The sequence below is a fragment of the Chironomus tepperi genome, unplaced genomic scaffold (assembly GCF_022539635.2).
Source record: "Chironomus tepperi strain 1889 unplaced genomic scaffold, CSIRO-AGI_Ctep_v1 contig_467, whole genome shotgun sequence".
Classification (NCBI taxonomy): Eukaryota; Metazoa; Arthropoda; class Insecta; order Diptera; family Chironomidae; genus Chironomus; species Chironomus tepperi.
In genome coordinates, this window is record NW_027226589.1 from 1423360 (window position 1) to 1448348 (window position 24989).

The following is a 24989-nucleotide window of genomic DNA, read 5'->3' on the forward strand; positions in this document are numbered from 1 at the left end:
TATTTCAAATGGAGATTATCATAATCCGGTTGTAAAGTCCTCTTGACAAGATCACTTATATTAATAGTTGAATGGAATTAAGACAGGTTTAAAATTACATAACTTGAAGCGAATATTATTTACATACTTCTGAAATTTTGGAGATTATATATTCCTAATTTTAGGTTGAAATTTCATGTTTAAAATTTAAATTCAAATTATAATTTTCTTACTTCTCATTTTTGCACATTCCTCTTTAAGAATTCTAGTTGTTCTCATCAAATTTATTTTTCAACTAGAATAATCCCTAACCAATCATGGTGGGAAGAATATAATTTAATGATTAGTCGGGTTTCTGGGGGTTTATATAATAACAAACAAATCTCATAAAGTTTCACAATTTTGGTAAAAAAAAATAAGTTTTGCTAGAAAATTTGATGTTCGAGGGAATGACAGACAGAAGAACAGAAGGACAAATGGCCTAAATTATATTATTAATACTTTCTTACATATCTATATATTACAAAACTATCACCTTCATTTTTCATCAAAAATTTCTTTCCAACTTTTTCTCATCTTTCGAGATTCATTCTCATTACCCTCAGTGTCATTTTTCCCTTTTAAAAAACTTTTTCTTTACAAGTCCACATCTCCAATTTTCACATTTTTTTTTTCTTTTTTTCGTCTTTGATAATGTCACGACCCACGACAATCTTCATCATCTTACAAAATATGATGATAACAAGTGACATGACAAAGTAGGAAGTATAAAAATAGAGAGATAAATTTCACATTCATAAATGCACGTACAAGCCGTGTGACAATTTAATTGTCATTACCATGACATGTTGGTTGAAGGTGTGAGAATATTTGTATAAGGAAAGATAAAAGGATGGGATGGAAATACAAAAGAGACATGGATGATGATGGAGTGAATTAAAAAAAAAGAGAAAACCTTTTAGTTATGCGAATTTAATATTCATTTTTAATTGCTGGTCTATAAACCAGATGAAGAGGTTTTAGAATTGAAAAGTAAACGGCGAATGAGAATGGAAATGTGACAGTGACAAGTGGACTTTGAAGACACACTGTCATAAAGTAAGGTTATGTTCGGAATTTGTAAAATAAATTTGCAATTTAATCTTAAAATTTTAAAAAATCTCTAAATTTTAAGACATAACATACCGATATCGGAATACCGGTATACTCTTTAATTCGAAAAGCGAAATACCGGTATTAAGAATTTTCAATACCAAGATCCTTGGATTGAAAAATTGGTTCGGTATTAAAAACCCTAACTTAAACCTGTATTTCGTATATTCGGAATTTTGAGTTCTCATTTATTGAAAAATTTATAGCAATGATTCCGGTAAATCTACTAGATTTAACTGAAAAATTGAATACTTAATTCATCCTAAGGACCAACAAAAATTAAAATATATAGAATTATTGCGGCCGGGTTTTTATTTTATTCATCTTTCCTCTTAAATCGAGTGACAACGTTACAAGAACTCTTAAAGCGCTACGATTTTAAACTTAACAATAATTCTTAAATCCATATTATAGACATATAAGCTCAAGTATACATAGGGTGACCAGAGGATTTTCGCAAAATATCGAGACACTTTTGGACTATTTTGAGTCTTAAAATTCAAAGAACTAGTTAAATTAGGTTATAAACTTGCACTAAAAAAAGTGCAGAAAATAATTGAGATTCCGAAAAAAATATTTTCAATCTGGAGCTTCAAAACGAAAATGTTCAAAATTAGTCAAAAATTCCAAAATTTGTATGGAATTTTCGATTTCTTGAAAAATCGGGACATTTTGAGGCTTTGTCGGGACACAGCAGCAAGGCTGAAAAGTACAGCAGCGTCCCGGAAAAATACAACAGATGGCCGCCCTAAGCATACAGCACATAATCTAATTGCAGTGTTGATGTGTACTAGCTAATGTAACAACTCCATTTTAGGTTCGGTTTTAATGTAAGCTCCCGTTCCAATTATTCTCATTTTTATAAACTTAAATCATATTTCCAAAAAATTAATTTATCCTTAAAATTTCAAAAATAAATTCCAATAATTTTTTACCATTTTGTCCTCATAATTCCTACTTCAACACTAAAATACATCCAAAACTTCACTCCACAAACAAAAACTCATCATTCAGAACCAAAATCAAAGAAAACTTGAAGAAAAATTTTTCACGTACGACATACAAAAAAGCGTATTAAAATCACAAATAAGTGCAAAAATGAGATGACAACTTGAAATTCAAAATAGCATTAAAATGGAAAAGAATGAAAAAAACACAAAATAGCTTTATTTTGTGGGAATAAAAGAAAATTTTTTAAAGTAGAAAAGTTTTAATGGAGAAAAATTGGAAAGTATGTTTGAAGTAGAATTTAAATATTCTGAGACATTAAAGAGATTTAAATGTAGAAAATTTTTAGGTTGAAGACTAAAATTAAATTTGATCTTAAGAGGTGTTATTAGGGGACATTAAAATCTTCAATAGTACTGCTTAATGTAACCTTAACCAGACCATCGTATTGCCCTCTCCAGTAACCAAATTCCCTCTACCTCATAATAATTCACATCAAAAAATTTCTATTTCACAAGAAAGGACATAATTCAGAAACATTTAATTAATATAATTGGAAAATTTCTATTTCAAACTTATTTGCTATTCATGCTGTTCATTAATGTGTCAAAAATAACATGTCAGCATTTCCGCAGGTTGTAGCGGACTTTCGTCATCAAATTAATTTCTATTTTGTTGATATCAATTTGATTTTTTTTTGTGTCTTTTGAGAATAACGTGTTGAGAGTTTATACTTTGGCTAAGAATTGACAGTGATATAGCCATATTATTTTTTAGTTTTTTGATTTTTCGTCAAATTTTAAGTTTTTTTTTTTTTTTTTGTAAAAAAATAAAATATCGAATACTTTTATATTTTTAGTTATTTATTAACCCCAAAAAATAAGACTTTTATTAAAATTAATAAATTTTTTTTTAAATTATTCACTGGTCATGACATTTGACATTTTTTTTTTTTGATGATAATTTTGTGTTCTTTAAAATAGATTATACTTTAGCTAACTTGCTAATTAACAGAATGCGTTTTTTGGAATGTGGTTTTTACTGTTTGATTGGTATTTTTAAGAACAGAATTTTGTCTATAGAACGCAAGTCAAAAAAGTGGTTTCACCGAAAACCAAAAACAAAATATTCATCCAAATTGAAAATTTCATGTGAATATGAAATGAGATTCTTATATAAAAAATTCGCTATCAACCAAAAAAATAATCATAATCCATTCAAAATAATCTCATCTTCACCAAATAAGTCCTCAAAAGAACTTAATAAAAGGATGAAGGATTTTCAATCATCAAAAAAATAAACTTTCAATTTTCCGATAATGGAAAAACAAACAAGAAAAAAAGAAAAACTATGTCAAACAGCAAAAAAGATATTTCCAATTCATTGCTTCATTGAACTTCCTTTTTTGCTGTCTTTTCGTCTTTGTTCTAACAAAGAGCAACAAACAGGAGAGAAAAAATCGTTTAAGGGAAAATAAATATTGTTTAAAGGCAGAAAAAAACAGAGCTTGAGGAGTGAGAAGATGCATGAAATTTATGAGACCTAGAAATTAAATGGAGGCTCTTTACGGTTAGGTTCGAAGAACGCATTTTATTGTTAACGTTAACCTCAAAATTAAGAATACAACCACAACAAAATTCAGCACCTTATACCTGGGAATATAAATTTGATATAAACTTAAAATTCAATTATATCACCATAGCTTAACCTTAAAATTTAAAAACACAAACTTAAATTTTCTGTTATTAACGCTAAATTAAAAAAAAAGACCTCAAAAATTAGCAACTTATTCTCAAATATGGTAATGGTCACAATTCCAGTCATTCAGATTTCTTAAATTTCATCGAAGGTGCATGTGAAACTTTAGCAACCCAATCTCCAAACTTTCATCTAATTGGTGATTTCAATTATGATTTTAATAGCGATAGTTCACATTCTAAAAGTTTAATTCGTAAAGTCAAATCCTATAACCTTCGTCAAGTGGTAAATTTGCCAACCAGAGAGTTCAAAGGAAGCAGTACATTGATCGACTGGGTTGTCACAAATTCGAGGAACCTACAAACTATAGTAAGAAACGACTGCAATATTGCTGATCACAATTTCATCGTCATTGACTTTTTTCTCATAATTTGCGTAATAACGAGACGTGTTATACTTTTAATGATTGGTCTAAATACTCTGGTAAGGATTTGCGTACTCATCTTTCGTCAATTGAATGGAACGACTTTGATTCGTTACACAACGTTAATGATAAATTCACATTTATCAGCAACAGCATCTCGTCATATGTAAATTCTAGAATTTCAGTATCAACAGTGAAACGTAATCCTTCTATAAAATGGTTTAACAAACATCTATATGACTTGAAAAAAGAAAAAATTGCATGTAAAGTTAGATGGAATAATTCGAAAACTGATATAAATTGGAGAAATTATATTCGAGCAAGAAATTTGTACAAAAACAAAATAAGAGAAGCAGAAGCATCATACATACAGAGACAGTTACAAGAAAATAAGGAAAACCCAAAGAGTTTATGGAAAACCCTAAAAGCTATCTATGATAATAATAATAAAAGTAAACTTCAAGCAGTGAAATTTGACACCATCTTAGAGACTGACCCTTATCTTATTACTAACAAACTAAACACACATTTCGTACAGTCCATTGAAGAATTATCATATCTGATTCCACAGATAAATGATGACATCCGTTTCTATATCACCCCCTCGTCTACTAAATTCGTGTTTAATGAAGTGACATACAACACAGTCCAAAGTTACGTAACCGAAATGAAAAAGAAATATTATCATGACAACGTTAATGGTAGAGTCGTCTTAGATGCTATCAGCAATGCTGATTTCTTAATATCCCTGACTGCCCTTATAAATGAATCTCTAACATATGGCGAAGTACCAGACTATTGTAAAATAACAACAGTAACACCCATACAAAAAGTAAAAGGGTCAATATCCGTACAGAATTTAAGACCAATAAATACATTATGCGTAATTGGTCAACTACTTGAGCGGGTAGTAAAGGATCAATTAATCGAGCATTTCGAAGTTAATAGTCTATTCGCACCACAGCAATCAGGTTTTCGCAAACTGCACAACTGTGAAACCTCAATTAATAGCGTATTAACAGATTGGAAGGAAGCGAACGATAAAAACCTTGTTACCGTGGCTGTCTTTATAGACTTAAAGCGTGCATTCGAGACAGTAGATCGCATGTTATTGCTGCACAAATTACATCTGTATGGATGTGATGATAAAGTCGTAACTTGGTTCAAATCGTATTTTGATAACCGTTTTCAGCAGACACGGTTCGATGTTGCAATTTCGGATATTCAACAAATTGTTTTAGGACTTTCCCAGGGTTCAGTGTTAAGTTGTGCATTATTCTTAATATTTATTAACGATATCGTCAACGTGTTACAGTACTCAAAAATTAAAATTTTTGCTGACGATATGCTAATTTATATAAGTTGCAAATATACGGACCTTAGTAGTACTATCGATTTACTAAATGAAGATCTCACACGCGTCTTTAAATGGCTTTGTTACTGTAAGCTCACATTAAACATCGATAAAACAAAAGCAATGCTTATTACAAGCAATAAATCACTCACACTATGTAAGGCAATTGTATTTAATGAACAGGAATTAGAAATCGTAACAGAAATCAAATATTTAGGAATCATTGTCGATTCAAGTCTCACATTCAATAATCACTTAGATTATGTTCTAAAGAAGTTGAATGCAAAATTTTATGTATTGAAGAGATGTGCTCATAAGCTAGATTTTAAAAGCAAAAAGCTTTATGTAGCTTCATTAGTGAACTCGCACTTCAATTATTGTTCGTCAATTTTATTTTTGTTGAGTGATGCTCAGATAAATGAGCTACAAAAAGTAATTAACCGATTCGCTCGTCTGTTATTAAAGGCAGACTTTCTTACATCACGAGTTGACATGCTCGAAACTTTGAAATGGTTATCTGTTAAACAGACAATCTACCTTAATGTGATTTTATTTATTCACAGAGTGGCACTTGGACTTTCACCAGCCTATTTACAGAGACATTTGATAAAAGCAGGCGACCAACACCATTACTCAACCAGAAGAAACAACGAATACCAATTGAAGAATTATACTAAAGCATCATCACAAAATTCTTTATTTTACAACGGCTTAAAGCTATATAATAGTTTCATAACATATAAAAAGACAAGAACCTCAGACACGAAACTTTGCACAAAAGCAATTGCTATTGAATATGTAAAATCAAACTTCCCCTTGAATAAATCCGGGAACCTATCATTAGTACATCAGACTCACGTGGTGCACCCATGTACAAACGATAGTCGCAGCATACTGTGATCGCAATCAGGCATTTATTAGGTAAAAGGTCTTATCCTTACTCCTGTCTTTAAGGTGCTCGTAAATGTAGATTGAGTATGTACAGTATTGCCAGCGTTTCGATAGATGCGCGATAATCACAGTATACACTAGACCGAAGGGTGGAATCATGTATATTGAGTGTGGCTGCAGAGTGGAAATTGTATCCAATTCGGACCCACCAGTATGCGCGAGTATTAAAGACATAAATCACCTTCTCGAGGGTGCTTTTTGGCAATACAGCGTTGATACTAAAGTGCTACAATGCAGCTCCGAATAGAAGAATATGAAGTATCTCAGAATTGTTTGAAGTATCTCAGAATTGTTTAAAGTTTCGTGTCAAATATGAATATTGAAATTAGTAAAGAAATATCAGAATTATACATATTTTATTGTTAATCAAATACCGTTGGTAATAAATTTATTATATTATATTATATTATTATATTATATTATATTATATTATAAAATTTTAAATGAACATTTAAATGAAATCTCATACTCAGTAACATAAACTCAAATATTGCAAAAATCCTAACAGCGTTACTCATTTTTCTTCAAAAATGCTATTAAAATCCGTAAGAGATGAAATGTTCAATTTATCTGCAGGTTAACATCTTTAAGTCACATAAAAAATTCAAAATGGTATCAAAAGAGGAAACAGAAAGCACAAACTAGCTTCAAGTTAAAGTAGGAAAAAAATGAGCAATGAAACAAATAAAATAAATAAAAAATAAAAACACATGTATGGAATGAGGGAATTTTCTTGACATTTTCATTTTATATGAAGGGTGAAAATGCGAAAAAAAGAATGTAAAATGATCGATCGAGAAAGATTCATTGAAATTTATTATGATTTTAGGTTAAAGATTACAAGCAATAGTGTTTCTGAAAAACGGCATTTAAAAAAACGGCCGTTAACGGGCCCGATTTTTAATAGTATTGTCAGCATATGTCTGAAGCAGAAAACTAGAAGTCTCTACGATGTCTCGTTATTGAGATTTTTGCTGATTAACTTGTTTGCTTGTTTGCTTGCTTACAGAAAGCGAATTTTTCAATTTTCTCAACAATGCCTTAATCAATTTCAAATCTGTTTTTTGATTATGATGTGGAATTCCAGGCAAAACTTTATGCGAACTTGCCATCGTGCGTAGTTTTTCTAGAGATCCAAAAAACTGGTTTTCCAATCTGAACAAATTCAATACATTCACGAGTGAAAACGGTGTGAATATAAAAATAAATTAAACAATTTTTCCATAAAATTGCTAATATTTTTTATCATGGAAATCAAGAAATTGCAAAATTAAAAATAAAATTATCTGGATTTTCCCACGTTCTAAAAAGTAAAAAAAAAATCGATTTTCAGTTCCGATTTAATATTTTTTATGATTCATACTTTGTTTGCCTTTTATATCAAATTTATTGAAAATTGTTCCGGTTCACCTCGAACAAATAATTCATGTCATTTTTTTGCATTTCATTTTCTTTTTTTTTCAATTTTTTGTTGTTTCTGTAAATTTCTTATTTGTTTTAAATTTAGCTCAGAATATAAATTTTGAATGACATTCTAAATAGTTTGATTCTTCTTCGACAATTTTAAAAACATAAACATAAAATGCATAAACTCAAATTCAAAATCACAGTTTTCATAATCTACAAAATCTCAATTAACTCATCAATACATGTCATAAAGTATGCATTATTTTTTTCATCCTATTATTCCTCTAAATTCCTTTCAGAAAAGCATAATTCGTACGGCTTATCGAGCAACTACCACAAAAATATTTATGTCATCGTCAATTGATTGTCATGACTGAATAAAAAGTTAAGAATCTAGTTTTATATTCCGCCGCTTACAATCATTATAAAAAATTTGACAAGTAGGAGAAAATTGAATTTTATGGCTAAAGTGCATTTTTCTCATAAATTGCGTTAAACTACTTTAGTAGTCTAAACTAAATAAAATAATTTTCAAAATATCAGGTTGTTACACCAACAACCTCGCACCTCATGCTAGGTTGCTCCTGCACCACTTATTCTGATCTTTTTTGTTCTTCCACAAATCTTTCACAAGTTTCGCAATCTAATGACCGTAGTAAGGTAATCAATGATAAATGCATAAAGTTATTTCATTTTTTTTTTATTTTTCATTTCAACTTTTTTTTCTGTTTTTATCTACAATTGTTTGAGGCTGCAGATCTATGTACACATTCACTGTTCTACATGAATTCATAGGATTCAATCACGTTGCGAACAACACACAAAAAAATGTTCAAGTTGTCAATTTTAAAGTTTTTTTTTTTTTCTGAAACTTGTTTTCAAAAAGGTGCTTAATAAATCACTTTGGTCGGCTGACGATAAAAACTTTTTATCTAGACATCGTAGAGAGCTCGGAATGGTTTTAAAAGGTTCCATGTCCGGGCATTTAAAAGTTTCAAATCAACGCATAAATGTTATAATTAACAATTTTTCATTTTCATATACAAAAACAACAACACGTTTTTTCATTGTTTCAATGTTTTTCGATGTTGAAACAGTGTTTGCTGAACAAAGTTTGAATTTTTTTTGACCGTTATGAGATTTAAATTTTGAAAATGTGAAATTCTTAAAAATCTTCTAGGATGACTTGGAATTTACTGGACCTTGTTTTGCGGGTCTGGAAATCCTGGATCTTGTTTTGTGGATCTGACCTGAATCCTACTGGATCAAAATTGTACTGGATCTTGTTTTGTAATCAATTACTATCGCTGGGACATGCGCTTTTTTACTTTTGTATTTTTTTTTCTGTTGATGGTGTGTTCACGTTATGGTTCATGTGCGGTATACATATGTATGCAGAGGTGTAAACATAAAGTTTGTCCTAGTGAAATGTAAGCTCCAATGGAGGTCTCTCAAAAGTAAAATCTTAACATTTTTACTTCGATTCGATCTGGAAAAAAAAAAAAGGTCATTGTTTTTGTATATTGTTCTGATACTCAAGCTATTTTAGCCATCAAATCCCTTAATCCACAATTACAAGGAACAGTGGTAAAAAACAAACTTTTTTCCACAATTTTTTATCTCTCATTTTACATTTGCATTTTTCATTTTCTGTGCCTGCAACGTTGTTGGCTTCTTATATTTCTGTTCGCTTATTGTCAGCACAAAATGAATTGCAAATATTGTAGATAATCAAAAACCAGAAAATATAAACGAAATAGGATTTGATTTGTAGGATATTTTAATGAGAGGTACAAGTAAATGTTATATTAAAAAAAAAAAAAAATAAACATTAGCTTTGCAGACCTATGGACCATAGCTGCGCGTTTATATGCGTTTCATGGCTATTGGGAGTTTAACGAGGGAGGATTCGCCAGATCTCTCGCTCAAACCTAGACCTACAGTTTATAGTGGAATCCGAACCACTTCTATGATGACATTACTGCCTGTAGCCTTCAAAGGGAGGCCGTGAGCCGCGTTTCCACTACATATGGTTCGAAAAAGGACATGTGAAAAATTTCCCATGCCGAGTCTCGATCGCTGGATCGGTGTTGCAATAATTATGTACCGAAGTACTGAACCATTCCGCCACCGAGCCACCTCGACTCACAATGTTATATTACTAGGTTTTATAAAATTTTATTTTATATTAAAAAAAATTCTACTTAGGCTTACTTAAATATTATTCGAAATGTCTCAAATGAATGGAGTATAAACACAAATATAATTTGCTTAAAAATTCAATTTTCAACCAGTGTCTTAGAAAAGCTTTATATGCATACAAAATTTATTGTATTAAATGTTATAGAAGAAAAGTCGGCATTTAAAATTCAAGTTTTTCAAGAAAAAAATGAAAAATGAAAAAAAAAAATGTCAAATGAAGTAAAATGAATTGCTTCCTATTATTTTAATACCTATTTATGTATGCTTCTTTTGATGCAAAAGTTCAATTTTTAAATTTTCAAGAAATCCATGTGAGTCTCGAAATGTTTTACTAAAATCGAGCAAAATTTTTCAAAAAGCCACAAAACTAGTACAATTCGGTCCACAAACATCCCCATATTTTAAACGCATTTTGCTTCAAAAATAATCCTAGAGTTTTCAAAAACGAAGCCCAATATCGTTATACCGGTATTTGAAATTCAAGCCTGAAGTATAGAAATTAGTGAAATTTTGCTTTTTTGATATTTTTCACCGTGAAATGAAATTCTTAATAAATCTACAAACTATCAGTTTTCATTCAAAAATTCAAAAAAATATTTAAAAAAATCTTAATTTGATATCTCAAAATTTTAAATTAACCGAGAATATCAAGCTGTTCCAAATATTATGTGAAAAACTTTAAGAATTGTTTTTTAGAAATTTGAAATTTTTTCAGAATTTTCGTCATTGAAACTAATATTCATTTAAGATTTGATAACTGCAAAATAGTGAACTTTCATTTTTTTAGAAATGTAACCAAAAGCTAAAACAATTCTTCAAATAATGGACCCTAAGTAATACGCTTAATGTAATTTTAATAAAATTTTATATTTAATTTGACAAACGCTATGAGAAATGACTGACCAATACCTCACTTTTGGAATCGAAATCGGATATTCTGGGATTTCCCGATTCTGGTTCTCGAAAAGTTCAAAAGCATAAAATTTTTTGCGAAACTTAAACACAAAAATGCAAATTTTATACTATCAATGAGCTTTAGTGTGAGCATCAAACGAATCTAAATTAATTACAAAAGTTTATGACAAAAAAAAACTGTCAACTGTGTGAAAAAAGGAAAGAAACATGAAACCAGTTTCAGTTGTAGTAAAAATTTCAAATACAAAAAGATTTTGATATTTTCATAAAAAATATTAAAACTTTCTGTTACAAAAAGTTTGGAAAAAATTTAGATAGTTAATTTCAAAAAATGAGATAAACTAGCAAAAAGGAATTGAAATTTTAAAAAACTACAAAGCCCGTTCACTTATTACGATACGTTAAGAAGAACAAATCTCTTAAATGGATTGAGTGTGTAAAATCCCACAAAAGCCTCAAAAACCTCATAGAACAACCTATAAAAAGAAATCTTTGTGCGAGAAAATAAATATAAAAGAATTCTCTCATTGTAGCTGGTTTTAAGCTTGAAGGTGGAATAGTGACTTGAAAAATGGTGAAGATTTTTTGAGAAATTTTTCTTGAATAAAGTTTTTTTTATGATCTTATGAAAATTTTAGAAATATTCTGTACCATTTAGAACCATTTATATTCTAGTTCTGATATTATAAATTTATAAAAATTTCTCATAATATCATAATTTTTAATTCTTAAGTTTAACTATAATTTTACTTTTTTCATTAATTTTATTCTCTTTCTTTTATTTTTAAATTTATATGTGCAAGAAAAAAATCTTGCTAAATTCTATACAAGGACATCCTCCGACTCACGTACAAGTTTTTGTTCAAACCACTTTTCTTTTTTTCGTAATTCTTTTTCATTCTTAAAAATCTTCACACAGTAGAATTGAATAAAGATATTCTTGTCATGTCAGTCATGTTAGTTAAAAGTGGAAAGTGAAGAAGTTCTTTAGTCTAACTTGAGGAAACAAATTTAAAAATAGAATTTTCATTCTCGTTTTAAAAATTTTCAGAAATCTTGTTTTTGATTCTTCAAAAGAATTTTCTGCAATTTCCTTGTATTAATTAATTACTTGTATCTGTTTGTCATTCAAAAGCATCACAATCAGTTCTCCAAACCAACCTTATCATTAGCAAAACAACGACAGTTTCAATTTAGTATCCGAAATAAAATTGTCTTTCGCATTCTTAATCAAATTATTCTTGTTTATACTTGTGTTAATTTTGTAATTTCATTATTTAAAACTGGGCGTCAAATGAACGGATTTTCAAAATAAACTGAAATTGGATCTTGTTTATTTTATCTCAATTAAGGGTATTAAGTATTTTTGGTAGTTAAAAGAAATTGGTGAGATGTAAAATTGAACAAAATATTTTGCTTTAAACAAGAGAATGAACGGTATATCTACACTTTAAGGTGGGCCAATATATTAATTTTCATATGTACCAAAATCACTCCAAAAGCACTTAAAAGCACATCACCTAAAAATTCATGTAAAGATTATAAAATTAAGATTGTTCACAAAAATCCGTAAATAATTTGTTGCTAAGTCCAAAAATATTTAATTGCTCAATACTAATTCAAATACAATATGTTTATTTCACAAGTAAAAATAAACAATTGATGACAAATTGAATGTATTACATGACTGAACATATACAAAGCTGCAAAGTGCACTTATTGTTTTCATCTCTTCACTTTTCCCTTCTGTCAGTTTGTATATTACTTGCTTTGAGCTCTCCCCAACCCTATCTTTTGTTCATATTTTTTCATCATTCTTTCTTTCCACCTATGAAATATAAGCAGTTCCATAGAATAAACTAGAGATGAAAGATGAACAAGTGGAACATGATGAAGGGTGACAAAGACAATGGAAATAATAATGTAGAGCTCTTCATAATTTCATAAATGAGACATGAAATGTCTTGAAAGGTGAGAGAGTGGAAACAAAAGAAGATGTGAAGATGCTGCTTAATGAAGATGCGGAAAAGTAAATTAAGAAATGTGTAGTTGGGATAAGAGTGGTTTTTATGGAAATGAGGTGGATTGGTTTAGCTCAGCTTTCAGATTTATTTCCGAAAATCTCAGATTTTTGTGCAATGTAATGAGTTCGATTGGTTCATAATTTAACTTAAGTTAGGAAGTCTAATATCTTAAGTCCTAGAATTGTTTTTCCTAGGAAAAAACCTTCACTTATTAATCTAGGTTAATGAATGAATCTGAAACATATCCTGCCATTCATCAATTTTCTTACAAATGTAACTTACTCATCAGTTATCATCTGTTGATACAAAAGCAGTTTTAAATAAATAATCAACTATATTCAGATTGTTGTTTTGCATTTGTAAACACAGCAAGTCTCATAAAACAAATTAATTTTCACATTCGCGCATTTATAATCGAGTCTAACGACAATTTGATTTATATCATTTACAATTGTTTAGAAAACAAAAAGCAATTGAAATTATTGTTGTGAGGAGTAATTAATAATGCTAATGAACGATGTACTTTAAGATTTTTTCCATTTAAGAATCTATTATGGCTTGATACTTAGAATAAAATGTTAACAGAAAAAAAGTTTCAAGTCCCTCGTTATAAAACGTGGAAAAAAAAATTCAGTTAACTAATTTTACAGTTTTCCAGTGATTAAAAGTAGTGAAAAGTACTTTACTTAGTTCCTGCTTTTGTCTTCTTCTCATTGACAATGGGGAAAGGCAAAAGAAAGCAAGATTTGTCTCCAAAAGTCGATTTGGATGAAAAAATCACAATTGAAGAATCCAGTGAAAGATCCAGGAAGAGGAAAAAAATTCCACAACAAGTTTCAACGGAGAAACCAACTGTTCCCACAGCGACAAAGCCACTGTTCATTCAACAAAATCTCAGAGAAGTAAAATAATTCGTCTCACAAATTAAATTGCAGGTTAAACCTAGATTTAAAATCTCATCGTCTGATTCAACTCAAGTGTTTATCAAAAATATTGAGGACAAAACCTCAATAATCAACATCCTGCGAACTAAAGGCATTCCATTCCATACTTTCTCTGAGAAGTCAGAGAAAGCTAAGTCATTTGTCCTTAAGGGTTATTTTGAGGTTCCAATGAGTGAAGTGTTGAAGACGCTAAAAAAGGAAAAGGTTCCAGCCGTCAAAGTGACATATCTCGTGCGAAAGCCCGAATTCACTTTTTACCTTGTACATTTTAAAGATAAAAATGTGAACATCAACGTCCTTAACCACAACCATCGTAGCATTGACAACATTATTGTCAAATGGAAGAGCATCAAGAAGTTCAACAAAAGTCCAACGCAGTGCTTCAATTGTCAACGTTAAGGTCATCCCTAACATCGAAGACGCAATAATCAAATATTGCAAATTTGTCGACGAAGCTAAAAAAAATGCCTGCAGTCGCTCCTCCAGGAACAGCATTTAATCTTGTAATTAAGTACGGCTTTATTAACATAATTTAAGCCGACGTAGTATATAAGGAAACATTTTTTTTTACCACTTGGCATTTTTTTTAAACTTTTTATGCCTAACTTCACTATGAGCATAAATTTCATTCACTAAAATTATTAAATTTTCAAGATGTATGTGAATTAAAGTCACATTCAGGCTAGTGTCAAGTTATTTTCACCATTTTGTACAACAAATTATAACAACTTCAATTCCGCAATAAAGTATTATTATAACTATATTTACATAACCAAGTAAATTAATTTATAATTTTTGTAAATCTTAATAAGCATTTTGTTTTTTAAGATGAAGAGGTAATTGTTGGACATGAAAAAATTTCCAAATTACTACACAACAAAAAATAGCCTCTATGGCGCAATGGTTAGCGCGTTCGGCTGTTAACCGAAAGGTTGGTGGTTCGACCCCACCTAGGGGCGATTTGTAATTTTTTTTAAAACTTTTTTTGGTAAACTGAAAGAAATCTTAATACCACTAACTCAAGTAAAAAAAAATACACAGAGCAATAATTCGACGGAACTGAGCTATTAAAATAAACTAGAGCTTTCTTTGATGCCTTGATAAAAAGTTTTTAACGTCTGAATGAACAAAATGAATAATATATTTATAAATTAAGCTCCCTTTTTGAGCCAAGATTCAAAAATGCGAATTTAATATAATTAAATTTGAAATTTAAACTTACATATTCACACCAAATTTTCAATTTGGGTGAATATATCGTTTTAATTATATTTAATCATTCCTGTAATTAATTCTTAAACATTGACATTTAAAAATTAAAACTACTTATTAATTGAAATTTTCAATCATTCATCGATTTCTGAACAAATGCGATATTTTTACATTTACTCACCATTATGTCTTCAAATTGTTCAAACTCACTTCAAATTTTTAACTCATTGGTTACAAAACTTATTATAACAACCACAATAGTACCAGTTAATTTCTAGAATCATTTTACAATCTACAACTTTTACTATGTCGAGCTTTTAACTCTCTTATCCAGTATTGACGTTTTAAACTGTCGTTAAAAGCAAATAATTTTTCTAACATTTAATTTTAATACATTATGCATTTTCATAACTATAACTTAGCACACACATTATAATCACGGCACTTAACAACTTTTTCTTGAATTACAATAATTTTTTATTTTTAATGTTTTGCGACATGTAGTCTATAAGATGTCTGGGATTTCAGGATTGGGATCCATGCGAGAATTTAGGATTGAAAATTATTTAATTTATAATCCAACCTAAACTCATATTATAAATTCGTACTTAAATTTGAATTTAAATTCTGAATGAAGATTATTCTTGAAAATTTAAATTAAAACTCTCTATGAGTTTCAGACGTCTCACAAATTATGTTCATAAATCAACACAAAATTCCCCACAAGGGTCTCATTTTCCACAGAACAACACACTTTTTTCTTCAACAAAAAATTCTCAGAATTAAAAATTTTCCTCTTATCAGAAAAAAGTGACAACCAGCAAAAAAAACTGACTCAAATCACGCACATTTTTTTTACTTTCATCAAAAATTTTTGTCTTCTTTAAATTTTTTTTAGTCATGGCTCGAGCCGTAAAGACATTTTGGGATTCAAGTTTAAAGCACAACCAAAATACATACAGCTTTAATCGAATTTTTTCTTTGTTTTTATTTTTTGGCATCACGTCGCGATTTTTTTACGTAAGAAATGAGAAATTTTGTAAAAATTTTCAGCAACTCAGTTGACTTTGGAGGAAATTTTGCAACTGAATAGGTGAAAATGAGTTTGATTTGGTGGATGGAAAAGCAACGCGTGAAAAAGAAAATGTTGGTTGAATTTTCGGCTTTTTTCTCCGTTTTCGAATAAGGCGAAGTAAGAACGAATTGGAAAATGGGGAATTGGATAAGAGTGAAATTGTGTGGAAGTTGGAGAAATTCGAAATAAATGAAATGAGAAACGAAAAAGTTGAAAAAGGGGAATTAACATGCTTATAAGTTTTAAAAATTTTAAATAATTTGTTGTTTTCTAAGTTTTAAAAATATAAAAAAGGGAACTTTGATAAATTGAAAAACTTGTGAACATAAATAAAATCTCTCAGCAAATATTTCACAACAAAAACATTTCATCTTCACTAACATCTTTTTTCACGGGCTAAATTTTCTCCTCATTTCAAATTCTCCTTAAAAACAAAAAATATATATTTAAAATTTCCGAATTTTCGAGAATTCTCGTACAATTTTCTATCGTGAAAACTTTCCGAACCCGAATGCGGAAAAAAAAATTTTTAAGGAGGCAAACCTTGACTAAATTCACTCATTGAAATCAGTCGAATTCGTTGCTTGCAACAACCAGCAAGTGCATTTTACGGGTTTGTTTATTTTTTTTTCTCTTTATAACAAAAAAAAAATTGAAGTGAAATTACATTGTGAAAAAAAAAATGTTTCTTGAGGAGATTTTTCTATCGTTTGGAAATTGATGCGAGATTTGAAAAACCAATTTCTACATTAATGTAAATGCAGTTTTTGTAGATTTTGAAAATATGAAATGAAGAAAAAACGGTTAAAAATTTATAAATTTTTGTTAATGCTAAAATTTAGAATAATGTGAATATAAAATATGAAAAATTAAAAACGATTAATAATAAAGAGTGCGCGGTGAAATTAATTGTTTCTAAATCAAATTACAATGCAAGTTTTGCATAAATTGTTTTAAATTTGTGAATGCATTTTGCGTAATTTTTTTCCATATTTTATAATATTCATCTAAAAAATCTAAAAAAAAATTCTTATGGATTTTTTGAAATATTTTTATTTTAGGTTTCAATCTTTTAAATTTTTTCAATTTTAATTTTAAAGTTTTAACTAATTATTTTTCCAAAACTAAAAAATAATTTGTTTAACAATCTGGACAAATTCAAATACGTGAATACGGTGTGAATTTAAAAATTAAGCAATTTTCATATTAAGTTTTTATTATTGAAAACTTGAATTTATTTAGAACACTTCAAATTTTCAATAAAATAAATTAAAACTCAATATTAAATTCAACTTCCAAGCATGGTGGGAAGATTTTAATTTAACGATTAGTCGGGCTTGTAATGAGACTTATATAATAACAAACAAATCTCAAAAAGTTTCACACAGAAGGACAAATGACTTAAATTATATTATTAATTTTGTTTATTTACTCAATTTCTATTAACTCTAAATTTTTTACTTTACCTCTTTTTCTATTAAACCCTTCTCAGAATGATGTGGAAATTTTCTTAATTGATTGATTTCATTGAACTAGGAAACATAAACCTTTATTGTCTAATAAAGTAAATTGAATTTGATAAATTGTGGCATTTAATTCAGTAATGAAATAATTTTTTGTTCTGTGAGCTTGATAAGTTGTTAATTAAATTGGAAAATAATTTCTTTATTTTTTTTTTTTTTTTTTTGAAAACAAATTTAAGTTAATCATGCACTTAATATTGTGATTCAGGTAAAAATTTTTTTTACTTTGTGATTAGTATTTTGGATAATTATGGTATGTTAAGGTCGTAAATAATTGAGTTTTACGAGCTATTACTGATTGAACTGTGACATTAAATTTAAAATTGATGAAATTTTTTGAGTTGTTGTTGGAAAATTTGAGATCAAGTAAACATTTTTGGTTCTAATACAAAATATTAGATAATCTTTCTCAATCATTCTAAATCATGAATATTTAAAAAAATTTTATTGAATCATTTAATAAAAATAAAATTATTAAGCTCGAAAAAAAAAACTAAAAATAAAAACGATATTCAATTGAAAAATGTATTAAATATTTAAAATGATCAAACATTCATGTTTGCCTGTCACATCAGACAATGAAATGAAAAATTAAAACTAACTTACGTCACAATGAGCTTATTGACTGTCCATAGGTATTTTCGTTCTCGGTTATATCTAATGTGAGAATCTTTAAAAAATATTTATTCCTATATTTACATTTTCATCGTAAATTATGAGAGTAAGAGGTTATGTTTTGTCGAATTTTTCTACATTAGATTATGGGCAAATCCGCATAAAGCACGAACTGAAAAATTTTGTTTGATTTTCGAATTCCCAAAATTTTGTTAAATTTTACATCAAAAAATTATTTGAGACGTTTTTAGGCAAAGTTCTCATTCAAAACATAATTTTTACATCATCAAATCACACAATTCAATCATTAGGCACGGTATAATGATGCTTTAATTGCAGATTAAATGAAAATAATTTTGTAAACATTACAAATTTTTGTGAATGCGTTTTGAAATAATCATTTGTGCAGGATAGATTAACGCTATTTTTTGTTAATTTCGTCTAATTAAGTAAGATTACTTAATTCTAGATGAAAATTTTCGGTACAATTTCACATAAGAAATGTACATTAATTAAGCTTATAATGTCTAAATTGCAAATAAAGCATTTTTTTGAATTTTTAGAAAATATTTTTTTGTGTGCAGGATCGATTGACGATAAAAAAATCAAATTTTCTCTTTAGTATATGCTTTATAGTATCAGGATATCACCTAAAGGTGTTTATTTGTTGGGAATACACTTTATTTGATACCACAATATTGAAACAGCTCAAACTCAACTTATTTTAAAATAACAAATTTGAATATTAACTAACGGCAAAAAAATTTTTTTTTTTTTTTTTTGAAAAAAATACCGGTCGTTATTGAGACAATACTAACTTACTTTGATAACATAAACTGAAAAATTTTCTAAATGTAATGAATATTTCTAAAATTTTAAAAACTTTATCAAATTTTCCACTTCAAACTCGCAAAAAATCTGATTTTTCCTAATTATTGTAATTTTGAATATTCTCCCACAAAACCATATCAAACTTCATCATTAGCTAAAACCTACTAAAATACTCACATAAAAGAGCAAAATAATTATCGAACATAATCACATCAAAAATAATCAATTTCACTTACTCACACGAGTAAGTCGGCAGGTTGTTATCGAATTTTTGAGGTCGTTTGACAATAGATCCATTAATTATGATGAATATTTCATGAGTTTTGTACTCGCGTTTGATTTACATGACACACGTAACTTCTTGGTTTGATTTTAGAAAGCAAAATGAAATTTTTTTCGTCATGAAAAGTTTGAGTATTATAACGGCAAAAAAAAAATTTTTTTTTTTTTTGAAAAAAATACCGGTTTAATGAGACAATACTAACTTTTTGATTTGAAAAATTTTCTAAATGTAATAAATTTTCAAAACCAAAAAATACAAGTTTTTGAGGCTCCTCAAAAGTTAAATGCAAGAATTTAAAAAACAATCTCAAAATTCCAAGAAAATTTTGATTTTTTTTTTCTATTATTATCCAGTGATGGTGAAGAACAAATTTACTCATTGATTTTTTTAAATCGCTTTTTCCGTTGAGTTCAGAAAATCACGATTTTTCGAAATCTTACGTAAATCTTTACGTACGATTTTAAATACGTAATTTATATCAATAAAATAATGAAATCGTTTATTTCTGAAACTGATAAATTGTTTACATTCCATTATATTTATATGATGAAAGTGAAAATAAGTCACAGTGCTTACAGATAAAAAAAAAATCAAATTTAAAGAGACATTTAATAGATGTCCATCTTCTTAAAAATTATCATTCAAATAAAATACCTAACATTATGTTTGATATTATTTAATTACTTTGTAAAAAATAATAATAATCAAAGAATGTAAGCAATTTATATTTACGTAGCCGAAATCACTACGTATGATTTCGCGTACGTATTTAAAATGGTACCTAAAGATTTACGTAAGATTTCAAAAAATCGTGATTTTCTGAACTTAACGGAAAGCTGTTATTATCAAATTTTAGAAAAAAAAAATCAAACATCTTCTCATTCTAAATATCTTTTCATATTTTCTCCTTTCGAGGTTCCATTTAACAAGAAAACAAGCTGAAAGCAGCAAAAAACACATTTTAATAAGTAATTACCGGAAATTGCTTGTAAGAGGAAAAAAAATATGTTATCAAAAGCTAAAAGTTCTTCTGTTTTTGCTCATATTAGGGTTGAAAAAAAATTGTCTCGAGATAAGTGCGGCAAAAATGTGAAAATTAAAAAATAATGAATTTAAAATTTTAATGAGAGGAAAGTTGTGATATGCTTTAGTAAATTTTTTTTTGAGGTTAGGTTAACAGTCAAATAAAATAGTATTTCTTTTAAAAAAATTTAGGTTACTATTATAAATCATAAATTTTTTTAAAAAAATTTAAATTAAAAAATAATATAATTTTAAGTTTTAAATTAAAAAATAATACTATTTTTTGAATTAATTTTAAATTCAAAAATGAAAATTTTTTTTAGAGAGATTAGAGAAACTAGAGAGTCAACATAATAAACTAAGATAATTTAAGATTAAAACATCAAAAATAATGACGAACAACTGATTAAAACTTTGCTTTGTGAAAATAATTGTCATAGAAAGAAGTTTGCGGTTTTTTTGGTGAAAATTTAATATTTTCAAATTTACAAATTTTTATATCTACCGTATTTACGTTTTAAAACTCTAAAAAAGTTAAAATCTTTTGCTTTTATACAAAATTTCGAAATAAATTATTACTAAGATCTTGGGTTTCAACCCACTATACTAGTTTTGCCAGTTACTATAGATTTTAATTCTGCTTAATAATAATTTCAATGAACATAAGCCATTTATTATATATTCCTCTTAATTTTGTAAATGCTTTTAATATGTAACCTCAAAATTTAAGTTGGCTCAAATCAATTCAATAGTTTTTACATAACCTACATATTTTCTTTAATTTTTTCAAATTATTCAACTCAATGAAAAAAATTTCATATATCACACGAAAAATTTTCCTAAACTTCGTAAAATTCTTGAAAAAGAGAAAAAGTATTTTAAAAAATTAGCATCATTTTTAATTAACCTCCAGTTTTAATTAGTTAAAAGTCAATGAAGAGCTTTCAAAAGAATCATTTTTTGTTGATTTATATTTTTTTTTAAATTATTAAAAATGGGAAACAAAAAAAAAGTGAGAGAAGGAAGTTGTGAGATGAAAAGAATTTCTTTTAATAATGATAAATCTTTGAAGAAATTTTGAATGATGAAACCAAAATTCTATGACGAATTGAAAGGACTCTATTTTTTTTTTTTTTTCAAATGAAAAGAAATCAACAATGGGTTTTCCTTTTTATTGGAAAATTCAGACTAGAGTCGAGTTAAGATCAAAAAATTGAAAACATCATATCCCGACATCTACAACGTTAGTTCATCCAAAAAAAAATTATTTTTTTTAACAATAATTGTTTAACATTCAACTGAGCCGACAAAACGACCCTAGAATATGCCAGCAATAATAATCCCATTAAGCTTCCCCACACGATTCATGGCGCGCAAAATTAATGTGAAAAACTATAAAAAGTGCTCAACATAAAGTGTCACTTATGAAATATACAAAAAATATTGTGTTAATATAAAAATGAAAGAAGAAAAGGGACGTAAAACAATTATTTTAGCTCATTATTATGTTATGCACTTAAATGTTTTCGGATTGTGGGGTGGGTATGGATTCAAGTTCTTTAAAATTTGGTAAAGTTAGTCAAAATTGCTAATTTATTTATAGTTCAGTTAAATATCAAATACCAAAAAAAATGTCAAAATTGTATAAACAGGTCTGGATTCCTACAGAACATTTCTATCATAATTGAGCAAACTCTTCATTACTTCCAAAACTTCTATTAGCTAACGTCACTTGCTGCTTTACTCAAAAAAATAACAATGAAATTCGAAGGTCAAGAGGGGCTCCTACATTGTTCAACCAACAATGGCTCATAATTGCATTAGTTATTATTTAACTCGACCTGAAATGATATTATTGACGAAAAATGTGAAAAAAAAATTTTAAACTTGAACACGTTTCGAATTATTTTGTAGATTGAAACTTTTTTAAAAAGGTAAAGGGGTTGATAGTTAAGTTATGAAATTGCATTTTAGATTCTTATACTAAATTAAAGTTTGTTTTTAAAAAAAATTTTTATTTGTTTTAAGCGACTAGAAAATGTTTAATTCCAGTCTAAATTTCCTAAATTCCTATTCAAATTGGGCTACATTTGCTGAATTTCAGTAAAAAATTACAAAAGTACTCGTTCTTATCGAGTTACTTCAGCGCATTTTTGTCCCAGCGATCAGTAATAGATTAATAAGTCGTAAGTTGAAAACAAGTTTCAAAAATGCGCTAAAAACTATTGAATTTATTGAATAAATTGTAGAGTTCAAGTGCAAATTTAGGATTAATAACTATGCAACAGTATTCCAAATAACATTTGAATTGGTTCTCACATTTTAACAATTTGACTAGGCAAACTGCAAGTCCATAAAAGTTAGGGCTTCTTGAAGCGGTTTTTCAAAAACCGTAAAAAACCGTTTGACCCAAAATGCGATTTTTATGAATTAATTCTTAAAAATAACTTAATTCTTAAAAGTAAATTTTAAAGATAATTATTCAAAAATTATTTAAATTTTATATTATGTTGAAAAGCTGGACAAAAATTATTTAAACTGGTAAAAATAACTTGAATTTCAAAAATTTTTATAAAAGATTAATTAAACTATTTTATCAAGCTGTATTAAGCAATTTAGAACTTTTTTAGAAAATTTTAATACTTTTATGCATAAAAATCAAATTTTTAATTTTTCCCAAAAAATTTCATGTAGGTATTTGTAAGTACGATTTCTCAGAAACCCTAATAAAAATCTCAATTTCATTGATCATGAAGAAGTGAACCAAAAAATTTATTCAACAAAGATCTCGAAAACTAGATATCGTAGTGAGCTCTCGTTTGTTTTAATAGCTTAGTTCTATCGAGTTACTGGGTTATCGGTCATTTGGAAGTTTCAAATCAATCTATAAATACTATAATAATCTGGGAGTGATCTGGATCTTTCTGGATCTTGTTTTTTAGGTCTGGAAGTGATCTGGATCTTGTTTTTGTTTAGGTCTGGAAGTGATCTGGATCTTATTATTTAGATCTGGAAGTAACCTGAATCTTGTTATTTAGATCTGGAAATGACCTGGATCTTACTGGATCTTGTTTTTTAGGTGTGGAAGTGACCTGGATCATGTTTTTTAGGTCTGGAAGTGACATGGATCTTGTTTTTTAGGTCTGGAAGTGATCTGGATATTTCTGGTTTTCGTTTTTTAGGGCAAGAAGTGACTTATTAATCGATTACTGATCGCTGGGACAAAAATGCGCTGAGGTCACTTGATAAAAACGAGTACTTTTGTAATTTTTTTTTCTTGATCGTTAATTTTAATTTTCCTTGTAACGTCAATTTTTATTTTAAATTAAGTTAAAGATCGAACTCTTTAAAAATATTTGAATTATTCGAAAGTCTAATTTCGTTTTTTGAGACGGCCATTATGGTAATTATTTGGATTTATCGTTAAAATAAGAATTTCCAGTTAAATTTTTTAGATAATCTTTTTTTGAAGTAATGCTTTGAAAAAAAAAACTAAAGTTACTTTGCAACAAAAATTTTTCTCGGTTTAGTTTTCCAGCATAAAAATATTTGACAACTTGACAGCCCTTTAAAAAGTAGCCGCAATATAAAATCACTAAAAATACACAAAAATCTAGCATAAAACAAACCAAATCACAACAAAAAATCTACAAAAATCGTCCCACGACTAAGCCAAAACTCAAGCCAGAACACATGGGATGAAGGCAAGTGAAGCCAATTCAATGATAAGAAATCAACACGAAAGTGTATTTTTTTTATGAACAATTCGCCTTTTTCGTCTTTCCACTCCCCTTTTACGATTGTTTTTAATCGCAAAACGAGCAAAAAAGAAAAGAAAAAAATTAAGGAGGCATTTGCGTGGAATTCTATCCAATGCGACTATAAATAGCAATTGCTCAATTAATTTTATTTGCCGTGTTTTATTTCGATTATTTTACATCATGCTTGAATTTTTATTGCTGACTTTTTGTTTCGGTAAAACGTGCACAATCAGGTTGATTTTTGGGGTCTCTCAAAATGGAGATGATTGTGAATGACTTGCAAGTACTTTTTTTGAATTTATTGAGGAAGTGAGTGATTGATAGGGTTTTTTATGTAGAGAAATTAAGGTTGTTTTGATGGATTTTAAAGACCCAAATTCTATAATTCAGGAATATTTTGTAATTTTTATAAACAACTCTTTTAAATTTGAAATAATTCTCAATTTTTTTTGGCCCATCCCAATAGAATTTTTAGCAATATTTTTCACTTCCGTGACCAGTAAATAAATGCTCGAATAGCATAAGTATACATCTATTTTATATATTTTTATACTGAGATAAAATTCTAATTAAATTTATTTTTTTTTTTAAATTTTTCCATACATGCTAGGCAAAAAAAATTTTATCGGCACAACAGTTTACCGCGGAACATAAGTTGCCCAGCATTG

The 24989-nt window shown here is 28.1% G+C and overlaps 1 protein-coding gene and 1 non-coding gene across 2 annotated transcripts in view; both read left to right on the top strand.

Moving 5' to 3' along the window:
* The window catches only part of LOC139099366 (uncharacterized), a 129655-nt gene that overhangs the window by 46613 nt on the left and 58053 nt on the right, over window positions 1-24989 (top strand). The gene's annotated exons all lie outside the window — the stretch shown is intronic.
* TRNAN-GUU (transfer RNA asparagine (anticodon GUU)) lies at window positions 14885-14957 on the top strand. The gene has a single exon. It is a non-coding gene; the product is annotated as a tRNA-Asn (tRNA).